Raw genomic sequence first — 14,557 nt, forward strand, 5'->3', positions numbered from 1 at the left:
AAGCAGGCCGTACATGTCAATTCTATAAAATTTTGCACTGAATAGAAAGCCAGTCAACAATGGCTATAGAATACAGCACTAAATTTAGAAACTATTTCAGTGATTTTCCAGTGGGACTCATAAACCCAAATGCCCTTTTAGAACCTGAGGCTGGAAGTCTCAGTTGGGCTGCTTCTATTCCATTTGTGTTACTTTGGTGAAAGTGTGTCTCAACAAAACAAGAACAGTTCTGACAAATTTCTAGTCATAGAATCTGAAGTTCACAGGCAACTGCTTGGTCATCATGCCTGTACTGGCACTCTGAAAGAGCTAACCACTTCTTTTTGGAACAGTTTTAAGGATAAGTTCACTTCAATGATCCTATTTTTCAACTTGGAGCTGCAAAGCTTGAAGGAGGTTTTGTTGCTGCAACTCACACATGCACTTTTATCAAGCATAGCTTCCTTCTAGGAGTGCTAGAGCTTTGTGTTTCCTCTTTGAGCATCAATCTGTGGGTTTTTGTGTCACTTTTTTTGATAATTTATTAAACTGTCATACAATTGACATATATGCAGTAAATGTATAATACAAGCCCAAATGGTGGATTTTTGTGTGGGCTTGGAAAAACCTAACCTTTTTTGCACCTTCTGACATGTACACTGGACATGCGTGACTGTATTTGTGATTTATATCTTTTCTCATACACTGCAAACCCAACTTCTGTACTTATTTTGTGAGCTAAAATGGAGAGTTTGTGGCATGTGGGTATAGATGTGGGCTGTCGCAGCAGCCCAACTCCAACATTGTTTGAGGGCCACCTAAAGCTCACTTCCTGACCAACCACCATGCCTTCCAATGCCCTCTCTGAGGCCTTATACTGCCCATGCTTCCTCTTCTCCATGCAATCCATTTGCCACCTCAGAACACCAATGTCACCCCAAGCCTTCTCTTGTATTTGACTCTGTAACCCCTTATACTTGTTATGCTAATTCCATGCCTCCCCTCAGACCTCCTATGATCCCTCAGATTAATTCCACCCAAGCCACCTCCACCAAATATTCTCCATAGCCATTTACCCAGCATCCACTATATACAGTCCTCAGAACCCATGCAATAGCAATGGCAATAATTTCAAAATGATTGCAAAAAACTGAAATCTCTACCAATCTAATTAATTCAAACTCACTATGATTCGCAGTACCAGCATATATATAAAAAAAAACTCATTGTGGAGAAGCAAGAAACCACATTAAAGATATGTTGTTATTACTGCTTGTTAAAATGGTCAATCATTCTTTAAGCCACTGAGCTGAAACATTAATCACTTTTGAAACAAAATCAAGCATTTACAATAGCTACAAAATATTCCAGCTATGTTGCCTGAAACACATAGAATGGGTGTCTGATGGAAACTGGTAGATTCCTGTCTCAACTCTAGCTTCCTGTCTGCTCCGCATTACTCTTAACTTGCTGACAGAAACGGTTATGAAATTTGAACTAGCCTCCATGATTTCTGAGGAAGAAAATTCCATACACTAACTATCTTCTGAGAAGAAAAAGAAATTTTCATCTCCGTCGTTAAAAAAAAAGACATTCTTAAATGGAGTCTGAGTTTGAGTAGTAGCCACAAGAGGAAATATCAACCCAGCATTTACTTTGTGTGGTACATCCAGATCATTATCACTTATCTGAAAAAGAATAGCTGACTGCTCCATCCTTACCAGGATAATATAAAACTCCCAGAAATTGATTGTGATTTAGGCTTAATAAAGCCTCTGCTGTTTCTGTAAGGTGCTGCAGCTTTCCTGCTAGACTTATGGTTGGAGGAGGCAAGAAACCCAAAGAACTTTACCTCGTTTGTGAAAAGGAGCTATCTGTGGACTTTATATTGTCATTGCAGTAACTAGCAGCTCATCGACAGCTTAATAAAAATAATAGTTAAGCACTAAAAATGAACACCTTGCATTAAAGTGAAATTCTAATTTGTAGTACAATGCTACTATGACAAATCAGATTTGAAATTCAGTAAGAAGTTGAAGGAGACGTGGACAGCAAGTAATTGTAATGAAATAATTTGCACATAATCTTTAAGAACAGAATATTATGTTCTTGTTCATGAATCATAGATGATTCTGTCTGGCAAATGTAACGTCACCTAAATAGCAATCTTCCTACTGCTCAATTCAAAATAGCACATGTAATGTTAATGTGAGAACTTCTCATTAAAAATACATCTATTTCATAACAAACATGATGGATGGTGCATTAAGGCTAATGTTGATGAATTATGCTTGAAAATTATTTTTCAATCCTGCTAATTCTAACATCTGGCATCTCATTTTTGTTTTTATTAATGCATTTATTGTGATTCACACTGTAGAAAACTAAGGAAGAAACTGATTTTAAAAGTTTTTGGTTTTGGTTATAATTGGGCTATAAAGTGTTGTACATAGGAAAGCAATCTCAAGACTGTGTAAAATGGTTGTTTAATTGTATTGGTTCCCAACCTATTCAAATAGTTAAAAGAAAGAGCGCAAGTCCTAAAGGGATTTATTTGTATTAATATCAACATGCACAGTGATTCTGAAATACCTTTCTTTCCTTTTTTTAAAATGGCATGGGCAGTCTACAGCATACATTAAATCTCGTGCACAGTGGGATTAGGATACATTGCCAATCGTGGGGAAGAGGTGACCAGGATTGCATAGTGAAGCTGTTGAGCTGAATGTATAAAATACATAAAATAAAAGGCCAGAATTTTCCTTTTCTTGGTTTGGTATGAGCAATGGCAAGAGAGATGGTACTGTATTATGACACCACCTGATGTTACTACTGAACAGAATGGCCTGTTTCCACACTGTAGGGAATCTAATCCGATCTAATAACAGAATGAAATCTGGCTTGTTAGACTTTTTTTGTTTGTCTTGTTTAATGTAGTGGCCTTTTACTGGATCATAAGCAGTTGCAGATTTGATTTTAACAATTAAGCAGAAGGGTACTTCATGAAATAAATAAAACCAATGAAAAAAACAAACTGAACAATTGAAATATAACAGAATTTGAAAGATTTTAATACGCGTGGGAAAAGAAAATCCCATCTACTCCCCACCATCAGTTTGCAGTTAATCAAAATCCAGAGAAACTAACTTTCCCTGTCTAACCTGTAGGTTCGACTTAATTGGTTTTTCTGGTCCTGTGAGCTAAGGCCTTTTGACTCCTCCCACAGCTGACAGCTGAGACTTTCTCTGTCTTCTCATAACCTGCAGTGTTCTAACCAAGTATTTATGGTCTGGAAATTTCACAAATTATACTCTTTCTTATTTTCTTACCTGCTCTGAAAAATCTCCTTTTCGAGGAGAGACTACACTTGCTTCTGACCCAGTCAGGTTTGGTTTCAACTGAACCCAAAAGCTGTAGAACTAACTTCTTAAAAACTTGCTCATCGTAGATACTGCTGCAAGTTTTCTTTTTCTTATCGTAAACCCCTACATTATGAACAGACTTTCATCAACACTCTAGGTTTTGTTACAGTCACTTGGTCCCTACTACATAATGGTTTAAACAGTAATTTTGGAAAAAAAAGGTACAGTTAATTTTAAACCGACCCACAAAAATAATATGCAACTAGTTTAAAATCCAAACTCTAACAAAGCTGATATTAAAATATCTCACTCATGCACCTTTTATCACATTGGGAAAACTTGGTAAACAAGCATTCAGAATCACCATGTTGAGAACATTGTTTTGCAATTTTCCCCTCAACTCTGCTCACTAGGAATATAAATAGATTCTGGATGAAAGGCTTTTGCCCAAAATGTTGACTTTCCTGCTCCCTGGATGCTGCCTGACCTGCTGTGTTTTTCCAGCACCACTCTAATCTTGGCTCTGATCTCCAGCATCTGCAGTCCTCACTTTCGCCTATATATACTAGACACTTGGACATTAAGGCTTGTCCATGCAGGTTAACCTGGTTACTAAATCCCCAGTTTGGTGCCTTGTCAGCACATGTATTTTTCAAACTGGAAGAACTATATTAGGAGATTTAAAAAAGTTGGCTATCCAGGCCCCTGCCTGAAACAGTTGTTGGGCTTTTGCAGATGCAGTTAGGAACTGAATGTCTGTTTTGGGCCCTTAGTTCAAGATTATTTTGTCCTGAGCTTTTCATTAAAATTGGTTAGTTATATCACTTGAGAGCTAAGATTTTATGCATTTACTTATTTTATCCCACATTCTACAAAAACCCAGTAGCTCTGACCAGTGACCTGATCAAAGATATTCTCCATCCTACATCACACTGAAACACTGCCTCTGCCACCATTTCACAATTATCACCATTCTTGCCCTCTATCCTAAATATCCCCTTTTCCCAAACCACACACGCCCATCCCAGATCCCTCTCCTTCATCAATATCATTCCTGATGTCAATTTCTGAGAGCCTATGCAAAGATTGCAGTTGGCTGACCTTCTATTTCTGTTTGTCAGAGGGCTGTTTTTAGCTTGCAGTCTCCAAGGCCATCATTGGTGATGTCATGGGCATCATTACCCAGGCACAGGACATGTATTCTGCAAGTTCAATAAAGAGCACACCCAATTTACTACTCCCTGATTAAATTCCAAAATAAAATTGGTCATTTGGAAATAAAGGATGATTCCATGATTCAATTTTCTCAACTGGGATTAACTCTTGAAAGTCTGGAGTCTTGAGATTTGTGGATATGCATTTCATGGTTTTCTAACTATTAAAATGTAATTTCTGAAGATTTTCTTCCCATATGCATGGAGTCCTTCCTAGTCATGTTTATCATGAATTGAAGATTGATTGCGCTATAAACAACACTCTGTGTCAACCATGTTTTTATCAGAACAGAGTGGTGAAGGATTAATATAACTTGTAATACAATGAACCTGTTGTACAGATACTGCTGGGAGCTGCCATTATTTTGTGCAGAGATTGATTTTTATGCTACAAGGTACTGGCAAAAGAATTTTATTTTTATCACCCCGGTGCAATTCTTAGCTTCTCAAGTCTGGGCATTAACAAGGTCTCAATGGTCCTCAAAAAGCCATTATTATGTCTAACTTTCAGAAAGAAATTTTGGGATGGCAATAACTCAAATCAGTACCGAAAACAGAAAAGGAAAATTATTTTCTGTAATTGCTCCACTTTTTTTTGTGAAGCTTGCACATTCTGAAAAATATGCCACTCATTATAGGAATTGAGTTGTAATTTGATGCTTTGGCTTTAGTTTAAAATGGCATCTTAAACACTCCTGTTTGAAACTTAAATCTCGAATAGGTTGATGCAGAGGCAGATTTGACTGAAACCTATCTCTCTATTGATTTACCATGTGTAGTGGTACTAAGTACTGTCAGTCTGATAAGACTTTCATGATTTCAAACAGTTTTCAACTTTGGTCATCAAAATCAGAGAAAAACACATTCTATTAGTTAATCGTGAGTTCAGGGTTATACAGCAAAAGAGTGCTATTCAGTCAGATATTATCTACGTCCTACATAATGGTTGTCTGGTTGCCAGATATGAGTTTCTAATCAACTTTCAATTCTTCCCATTATTCTAATTCCCATTCTTGTCTATTTATTGCTTCGCATCTGCATTCAGCTGATTGAGTTTAAATGACATTTTTACATTTGATAAAAATTGAAGAGTATTGTCAAACCCAGAAAAATGGCAAGTGAATAGAAAGAGTAAATTTGGAAAAAGAATTGTCTTCAAGGCCAAGGAGAGTGTGATATTGTGGGATATGAGATTGCAGATTGTGTTGGGGTATAATTCTGTAGCTACCAATGAGTGAATAATTCCTCATGAATGCGCAGTCTTGAGTTGTTCAATAAGTTTGGAACCTATCCCCCACTGAGCACAGTGGTCATACCACACAAGGCAATAGAGGGTCTCCTCAATGCAATGGATGAGATGTCTCTTTACAACAATGGCTTCATGGTTCCAGATTTTATTGATTTTAAGTCCTACCATTTACCATGGTAAAATTCAAATCCAGACTCCTTGCGTATTTCCTCACCTTTAGATTACTAATGCAGCAACAACACTACCATCTGATTATCTCCCCTCTGGATTTGTGAGATCTTGTCTGTTAACATTCCTACTCGGCACCCTGCACATCTCGAACCAAAAATTAACCATCCAAGAGCATTGTGGGTCTACCTACACCACATGGATTGCAATGGTTGAAGAAGGCAGCTCATCACCACCTTCTTCAGGGCAACTAGGGACAGGCAATAAATACTGGCCCAGACAATGATTCCCATGTTCCATGAGTGAAAAATGATAATAATAATAAAAACTTTCACCTGAGTCAGGTTTTGTAGACTTGAGCAAAAATTCAGGCCTAAATTACATTTTGAAGAAGTCTTCCCATAATCAAATTAATGTCTTAGAATGCACCATAGTACAATGGAGAAGGTTTACACATAGCCAAAGGAGAAAAGGAAACTGTTGGATTTAGAAAAGAAACTGAGTTATAAGCATGCTTAGATTTCACTGGATAACTTTAAACCATAAGTTACATAAGAGATATACTCAATTTTACTTTCTAAGGTTATCCATTTAAATTGGTATATTTCCAGTTTATAATATGTTTCTCCAGCACTTTCAACTATCAGGTTTGGAGTGAGAAATTGAGTTAATGTTTTGTGTCTGATATGACTCTTCCTTATATTGTTCTCCCAGCACTGTGAGGCTCACTGTATGAGCAGGATTTTTTTTAGAAGGCTGGTTTTTTCATCTAGTGGCATGGTGTTACTTGACTTTGGGTGAGAACTCCTTTTCCATTTGAGGAGAATATCCTACTTTTGTTTCCAGCTCCTTGGGTGGCTGGCTCTTCTGACTAGTGTCAGTAACTGAAAAGAAGCTGTCGGAGGCTGGAATTTAGATAAATCCAAGGCATCAACTGTTTATGGTTAGAAAGGGGCTGGAGGGCTAGGTCTGAGAGAAGCCAGCAGTCATCGTCCTTGTAGATACCAGTGACATAGACAGGACAAAGAAGACTGTCTTGCATAGTCAATAGGAAGAACAATGAGGCAAATTAAGAAGGAGAACTTCAAAGATCATAATCTCTACATTATTTCCTAATCCACAAGAAAGTTGACATAGGGCAAATGGGAATAGAGATATGAATGAGTGACTCACAGACTGTGTGGGAAAAGTGGCTTCCAGAAAGGAACATTGGCATCAGTTCTGAACAAAGTGGAATCTGTACCCAATGGAATTGTGTCCACTTGAGCCAAATTGGGCCTGGTGCTCTTACCAACCACGTAACTTGGGATGTGGAGCGGATTGTAATTGAAATGGTGTGTATAAGGGATCAAATTTAGGAAGTTGCAATAAACTTCAAAGTACAACCAAGGCCAAAAAGAAAGGTAGCACTGAGGAAGTGGGGAGGCTGCAGAAGGATCTAGACAGTTTGGGAGAGTGGTCCAGGAAATGGCTGATGGAATTCAATGTGAGCAAATGCGAGGTCTTGCACTTTGGAAAAAAGAATACAAGCATGGACTACTTTCTAAATGGTGAGAAAATTCATAAAGCCAAAGTACAAAGGAATCTGGGAGTGCTAGTCGAGGATTCTCTAAAGGTAAACATGCAGGTTGAGTCCATGATTAAGAAAGTGAATGCAATGTTGTCATTTATCTCAAGAAGGTTGGAATATAAAAGCACCGTTGTGCTACTGAGACTTTATAAAGCTCTGGTTAGGCCCCATTTGGAGTACTGTGTCCAGTTTTGGTCTCCACACCTCAGGAAGGACATACTGACACAGGAGCGTGTCCAGCGGAGATTCACAAGGATGATCCCTGGACTGGTAGGTCTAACATACGAGGAACGGCTGAGGATCTGGGATTGTATTCACTGCAGTTTAGAAGATTAAGGGGAGATCTAATAGAAATTTACAAGATAATACATGGCTTGCAAAGGGAGGATGCTAGGAAATTGTTTCCGTTAGGCGAGAAAACTAGGACCTGTGGACACAGCCTTAGAATTAGAGAGGGTCAATTCAGAACAGAAATGTGGAGACATTTCTTCAGCCAGAGAGTGATGGACCTGTGGAATTCATTGCCACAGTGTACAGTGGAGGCGGGACGCTAAATGTCTTCAAGGCAGAGATTGATAAATCCTTGATGTCACGAGGAATTAAGGGCTACGGGGAGAATGCGGGTAAGTTGAAATGCCCATCAGCCATGATTGAATGGCAGAGTGGACTCGATGGGCGAATGGCCTTACTTCCACTCCTATGTCTTATGATCTTATGGTCTTATGAAATAACCTAAGTTCTGGATACCAATATGTGGAATCAGTTTGGATCAATATGAGACATGATGAAGGCACAAAATCACTGTAGGAGAGGTGCACAAGTCCCCTGACAGTAGTCTCACAGCAGGGTCAATCATAATAGAAGAAATGATAAGACTTTGTGAGAAAGTTATGGCAATAATCAAATGAGATTTTATATTGTGTATGAACTGGAAACGTGATGTACAAAATTAACCAAGATGAGATGTGCATAAAATGTTTTTGGAACAGTTTCTTAGATCAGTATGTACTGGGTCAACCAGAAAGCAGATTATACTGGACCTGGTATTGCACAACAAGATAGAATTAATTAATTACCTAACAGTGAAGGCATCTCTCAATAGCAGTGACTATAACGTGAATGAATTTTATATTCAGTTTGAGGAACAGAAGAGTGGGTGCAGATGTTTTTAAAATAAGTAAAGCCAATTATTAGGGCATGGAAGCAGATCTAACTAATTTGAATTGGCAAAACAAGTTAAATTTAATAGGTTGAATTTATTTCAATAGATCAATTGAAATAGATCAATTGAAGACAATGAAGGATTTATTTCGGAATACACAAAATAGACACATTCCAAAGAATAGGTTCCAAGGGACAGATTTATCATCTGTGGTCAGTTAGAAACAATAAAAGGTAGTCTCCAATTTAAAAGAAAAAAGTGTGTAATTGTCCAAGATGATTGGCAAGTCAGAAGGCTGGACAGAAAATGTTTTAAAAAGTGAGCAAGAAAGCTGGGAAAGAATCAAAGTGTGAGGAAAGTTAAGTTGAAGTATTTTAAAAAACAGTTTTCTATAAATATTCAAAAAAGAGTGAAAATCAAAATGAGCATCTGTCCTATCAAAAGTGGAGAATTTATAATTGAAAATAAGGAGATGGCAGATGAATTGAACAGGAATCCACTGCAGAGGATATACGCAATAAATCAGGGAATAGAAAGGACGGAGGAATTCAGGAAAACCATATTCACTGGACGAGTAGTACTAAGTAATTGGTGGGACCTGTGAGTTGGTAAGTGTCAGCATTCTGATGGACCTCAGCCTAAGGTCTTAAAAGAAGTGGTTAGGAAAATAATTGATGCATTGATTTCAATTTTCTAAAACTCACTTGATTCTGAAAAGGTTCCATTTGATTGGAAATTAGCAAATATGACTCCTTTATTCAAAAAAGATGTGGGCGGCGCGGTGGCGCAGTGGTTAGCACTGTTGCCTCACAGCGCCTGAGACCTGGGTTCAATTCCCGACTCAGGCGACTGACTGTGTGGAGTTTGCACGTTCTCCCCGTGTCTGCGTGGGTTTCCTCCGGGTGCTCCGGTTTCCTCCCACAGTCCAAAGATGTGCGGGTCAGGTGAATTGGCCATGCTAAATTGCCCGTAGTGTTAGGTAAGGGGTATATGTAGGGGTATGGGTGGGTTGCGCTTCGGCGGGTCGGTGTGGACTTGTTGGGCCGAAGGGCCTGTTTCCACACTGTAAGTAATCTAATCTAAAAAAATGTCAGAAGCTGTTATTATAGGAGTTATAGTAAGACATTATGATAATTTCAACATAATTAGGGAGAAACAACATTGTTTTGTGAACAGGAAATCATATTTATCAATCTATTGAAATTATTTGAGGAAATAACATGCTTTGGATAAATGGGAGCCAATGGATACATTTAACTTAGATTTCCTGAGACACATGAAGTGCCACATCAAAGGTTATTGTGAAAAATAAATGCTCATGGTTAGCATATTAATATGAGCAGAAGATTGGCTGGATAACAAGAAACAGAGAGTGGACCTAACAGGGACTTTTTCAGTCTGGCAAGTTAAGGTTAGGGATCAGTCCTGGGAGCTCAACTGTTTACAACTTATACGAAGATACAGATGGTATAGTGCAAAATTTCCTTGTTAAGCAAAGAGGTAAGAGATAAGTTATGAAGAGGACATAAGGAGGCTATAGGTAGGTTCAGTGAGTGGGCAAAGATGTGGCAAATAGACCAAGATGTAGAAGCATGAGAAGTTGTCTATTTTGATAGAACAAAAAGAAACATCTTTAAATATTCCACTGAATGTGGGAAGAATGCATAAACCAATAACCATTCTAGAGATATCAGAAAAATCACACTGTAGCATTTGAGAAAATACATTGTTAATTCTCAGTGCACACCGGAGCACCTGGGGTAATGAAATTGTTTGCCTTATTGGGCAGTGCAGATTTTCATCTAACCCTGTATCTTGTGCAATCCAGTTCCTGTCAAATGTTGTGTGATTGCAGAACTCTGAGATGCAGGAGGATCTGAATGTCTGAGCCCATGAATCACAGAAAGTTAAGAATGCACATATAGCAAGTAATCAGTGAGAGCTAATAGGATGTTATCATTTATTGTGAGAGGACATGATATACAAAAGAGGGTAGATTTTGCTTCAATTTTATAGGGCACTATGAGACTACATCTGGAATACTGTGCACAGTACTGGCCAAATTATTTAAGGAAGGATGTAAATGCATTAGAAGCAATTAGAGGTAGTGCACCTAATATGTGCAATGTTTTATGAGAAAGGTTTGACAGGCTCAGCTTGTAGCATCTGGAGTTTGGAAGAGTAAGATGCACCTTGTGCGAAATATATAAGATCCTTAGGGATTTTGTCAGGGTAAGGAAAGTATGGTTCCCCTTATAGGAGAATGGAAGCAGGCCAATCGGCCCAGCCAGTCCACACTGACTCTCCAAAGAGCACCCCCTATACTGTAACCCTGCATTTCCCATCGCTAATCCACACACCCCTGGGCACCATGGGTAATTTAGCATGGCCTGTCCACCTAACCTGCACATCTTTGGACTATGGAAGGAAACCAAAGCACCCAGAGGAAACCCACGCAGACATGGGGAGAATTTGCAAACTCTACACAGACAGTCACCCAAGGGTGGATTTGAACTTGAGTCCCTGGTGCTGTGAGGCAGCTGTGCTAATCAGTGTGAGCCACCAAGCTTCCTTATAATTAGGGGTCATGGTTGAAAAATCAAGAGTCACTTTTTTCAAACAGATGTGAAACTTTTCTTTTTTCCGAGGTTCATGAGTCTTTGGAACTCTTTTCCTGAAAAGGCAGTTGTAGCAAATTCTGTGAATATCTTTAAGGCGAGATGGAGCAATTCTTGTTTAGCAAGAAAGAGTATTGGGGTTAGGCAGGAATGCAAACTTGAGGTTACTGTTAGATCAGTGTTGCCCTTATTGAATGGAGCAGAAGGGAGGGCCTGAGTAGCTTACTGTGCTTTTTTGTAATTTTAATCATATCATGGATGGGTGCAGGAATGGGTTGCTGGAGGAGAGATAACATGGGTTTTCACCATGTATGTGGGGCTAATGATGAGGAAGTATTGGGCTGGTTCGAGTGGGTATGGGGAATCTCGCATGCAGATACACTAATGCCACCAGCCTAGATAGCTAACTTTGCGTAGATGAGGTTCCTGACCGGCTATTAATAGGCCTCAGTGTGAACAGGCCACCTGATAGTCCATTGCTTGGTCATGGAGGGCAACGTGGTAAACACACAGTATTTACAGCTTCAAACCCTCATTTTCCAGTAGGTAACCATAAAATTCCATCCTATGACTAGGAAGTGAATTGCAGATAGAGTCATACAGTACAGAAACAGACCCTTCAATCCAACCAGTCCATGCTGAAAATAATCCCAAACTAAACTAGTCCCACCTGCTTACTCCTGGCCCATCTCCCTCCAAGACTTTCCTATTCATGTATCCATCTAAACGTCTTTTAAATGTTGCAACTGTACCCACGTTCACCATTTCCTCAGGAAGTTCATTCCACATGGAAACCACCCTCTGAGTAAAGAATTTGCTACTCATGTCTTTTTTAAATCTCTCTTCTCTCACTTTAAAAATGTGCCCTGATACAGAGTTAGGTGAAAATCTGCACTGTCCTAAAGGGCAAACAGTTTCACTACCCCAGGGGCTTCAGTGTGCACTGAGAATTCACAATACGTTTTCCTGGACGCTGTAGTTTGAATTTTCTGATGCCCCTGGAATTGTTATTGCTTTATGTATTCTTCATTCATTCAGTAAAATATTTGCTCCTGTCGGAGAACTTCAATCACTGGTTAAGCATATCTGGAAATAATTATTTGATTGACACCTAGTTTGTTTCATGCACAGCTTCTAGTGGATAGAAAGTCAAGTGGAGCACATGATGATATTTAGATGTATGCAGCCACAAAAACAGATTTTCAACTGAATTGAAAAAATAAGCTTTCAAGTCTCAGGGTGCAGACTGCTTCCCCATTTCATTTGGCAGTGATTAGTGATTCTTTTCATTTGAAAGTGTACTTAAATATAAGCCAGAGATTACTAATGCTAGATGGGTGAGAGGAAGTGCCAGTTGGTTTCAGCTGATGAAGTTGGTCAATAATATCTTGTGACAGTTCATCTGTGGCATTTGATTTTGTACCTTTTCCAATTTTCTTCTGCAATTCTGTTTCTTTTGTAACTATTTTCATTTTGCTTTTTAATTCTTTATCATCTGTGCATTGTTGCTCTTGGGTGACTGCCTATTTCAAGCCTGTCAGAATTCATAGCTTGTATGACTTTTTAAAGAAAAGCATTGAAAATGTTACCTTGAGCTGTTCACATTGAGGGCCCTGTAGGCTGCCATTCGTGTAGTTTCTGTTGAGGTTGAATGTCCAGGGTTTTTTATTTCATACTTCAGTTGATACAGTCGTTCGTGTCAGCATTTGTGAAACTTCAGTCTCTGGTCCTCTTATGTCATTGCTTGGGGATTTTTTATTTATTTGAAAGGAAGTTTGTTATTGTATAAATTAAGGTTAAGTGTCTACAGGTGGAGGTGACTCATTGTATTATCACTTATGCAGATATAAAGTGAAACTTACAGACACCAGGAGTGAGTTGAATATTTAGAAGTAAAACAGTTCTAAAATGTCACTTTGTGAATGGCTCTAAACTGGAGTTATGATTGACTTCCATTCTCCTCCTTCACCAACCAGCTATAAGAAGCTTAACAACAGGATTGGTGAATGAATGTGAAGCCACAAAATTTCCATTTTATTTTGCAATCACTTTCCTGTTGTTTATACTGTTAGTATGCTCTTCCACTCAATCCTTGTATCAATTTTAATGTTTTCTGGCTTTCGTAAATTGCGAGGAACCGTTGGTTGGATTTCACTCTGGAGTATCATTTCCTGAGGTCCCCAGCTTGTCATCTTCTTTGGTTTCCCAGCATTAAAACTATACAACTCTGCATTAATTAGTACTAAATTGCTAATTCTATTCCATATGCCACAAAAACCTGTGATGCAGAAACAGAAATGTCACTGTGTTACTGTAGGGAGTATTTCCAAGGTTGAGATTAACACGCACTGAGATACCTTAACGAGCATTGCACCCAACTTGGGAGACTTTGACATGGATGTTAGATACCATCCATTTAAAAGTTTCTATTCCCAAGCAATGAATATAGTATTGTGATCAGAACAAATTTAATTTAGTCTGAAGAGGATTGTTCACATATTTTTCAAAAGACAGTATGCAAGTTCCTGTCAGAAACTATAATAACAAAAATTCATTCCTGAGATTTGTACTAGAGAACGTGGTAGTGAGCTGTCTTCTTGAATCTTTGCAGTGTCTGGGATTATGGGACAGTCACAATGTTGTTAGGATGAGCATTCCAGGATTTTGACCTAGCTGCAGAGCTGTCTTTGTTTAATCTATTAAGAAACTGAAGATTATGCTACTATAAGTTTTTTAAATAGGTCTGTGTGTTTTAACAAATTCAGTCTCTTCATTAAAATTTGGTTACTGTAGATGGTTGACTGGATATTCTTATTAAAAATACCTACTTTCCACAATTATGTTAATTCATAGCTTTAGTTACCATTCTTAAATGCATGAAAGAAAATTTTCTCAAGTACTTTGTTTCTTGTAAATTAGACTTTAAAATGGTGTCCAATGATCATGGATCAACATAGGTATTATATCCAGAAATGCAATTTTGAGCACAATTTGAACTCCTATCACTAATTGTAACTAAAGTAGAAGTTTGGGCCTGGTACTTTGAGGAATTATGAACATTGGTCAATTATAATGATTGGGTTATGGGTATGCATGGTCAGCAAATCAAATTCACATCTAATAACGTTGCACGTGCTACAGGAACAATTAATTCAACAAAAATGCTTATTGTGTCAGTATAAATTCCCAATAATGCTCATGAAGGAAATAAAGGATAAATAAATAACAAATAATA

General features: G+C 38.3%; 1 protein-coding gene across 2 annotated transcripts in view; it reads left to right on the forward strand.

Moving 5' to 3' along the window:
• The window catches only part of LOC132832748 (synaptotagmin-like protein 1), a 190,648-nt gene that overhangs the window by 79,878 nt on the left and 96,213 nt on the right, over nt 1-14,557 (forward strand). The gene's annotated exons all lie outside the window — the stretch shown is intronic.

Source organism: Hemiscyllium ocellatum, chromosome 3 (genome assembly GCF_020745735.1).
Source record: "Hemiscyllium ocellatum isolate sHemOce1 chromosome 3, sHemOce1.pat.X.cur, whole genome shotgun sequence".
NCBI classification, from domain to species: domain Eukaryota; kingdom Metazoa; phylum Chordata; class Chondrichthyes; order Orectolobiformes; family Hemiscylliidae; genus Hemiscyllium; species Hemiscyllium ocellatum.